The sequence below is a fragment of the Populus nigra genome, chromosome 16, assembly GCF_951802175.1.
Source record: "Populus nigra chromosome 16, ddPopNigr1.1, whole genome shotgun sequence".
NCBI lineage: Eukaryota > Viridiplantae > Streptophyta > Magnoliopsida > Malpighiales > Salicaceae > Populus > Populus nigra.
In genome coordinates, this window is record NC_084867.1 from 1,116,835 (window position 1) to 1,118,335 (window position 1,501).

Here is a 1,501-nt window from a genome sequence, read left to right on the forward strand (position 1 = left end):
TGGTGGTGCTGGTTAATTAGCCTTTGGATTGAAATAAACTATGGCGATAATTAGAATAGAGTTATGTTTTGATCGAAATGACTTTTTTTTTTTTTGATTTATATGGGGTGTCCGGGTCAGCTTACGCGCATCACGATTATTCCCCACGGCCCGCTGGACATCCTGCAAGCCCAGGAGCAGGTAAGGCACCGCGGGGGTGACAGGCGTACACATAGAGGGTCGAACCCGGGACGGGGACGGAACAAGTCACACGAATTGACCACAACAGTTAAACCCTCATGTGCTGGGTACACACGAGAGCTCGAACCAGGAGACTCAGGCAGGGCAAAGCCTACCAAGACCACTGAGCTACAAGCCTCGTGTGTAATCGAAATGACTTTTTGATAAGGGTGGTAGTTACTCCCATCAAAGAGTTGTTAGAGTTCTGACATAACAGATACATCGAAAACTATAGAAAGGCCCATCATATGTCCTCCTGGAGGGTGTTTTAGTTTTTATTTTTTTTATTTTTAATGGTAATCAGAGATATTAACTAATACTTTAAAAGGTACATATTTTTTTATATTTTTTTTGTCTTTCTTTTTTTTCCCATATTTTTTTCCTTTTTTTTTTTGGTTTTATATGTTTTTTTTTCCAAGATTGTCTTTTTTTTTAATTCTTTTTTGTTTTTTTGTTTTTTAAATTATTTTTATCGATTTTTTTAATATTAAACTGGTTAAAAATATAGTTCTGTATTATTTTTCTTTAAAACATTATGGATTATTACAATTTTTCTCTACATGACTTTTTTCTATGAATTTTTTTCTTTTTTTTTTTCAAAATAGTCTTTGTCGATTTTGCGTCGTAATTTTTTTATTTAGAACATTGTGGATTATTACAATGTTTCTCCATATGGTTTTTGTTTTGCTACAGTGTTTCCCCACATATTTTTTTTTTCAAAATTATCTTTGTCAAAAAACATTTTAATATTGAGTTGGTTGAGAATTACAACTGTAAATTTCCCCACATGTTTTTTTTCATTTTTTTTCTTTTTATTTTTCAAAATTGTCTTCTTCTTTTTATTCATATTTTTGTGTTTTTTTTTTCAAAATTATTTTTGTTGATTTTATTTTTTTAATATGGAGCTGATTGAAAATTTAGCTTTGTAGTTTTTTCTTTTTAAAACACTATGGATTGCTACAGTGTTTCCCCAAATGGTTTTTTTTCCCTTTTTTATGAATTTTTTTGTTTTTTTTTTTCCAGAATTGTCTTTGTCGATTTTATTTTTTTATATTGAGCTGGTTGAGAATTTAGCTTCGTAGTTTTTTTCTTTAAAATATTGTGGATTGCTACAGTGTTCCCCCACATGATTTTTTTTGTTATGATTTTTTTTAAAATTATCTTTATCGATTTTATTATTTTCAATATTGAGCTGGTTGAGAATTATAACTATAAATTTCCTCATGAAACATTATAGATTGCTACAGTATTTTCCTGGATGGTTTTTTTTCCTTTCGGTTTT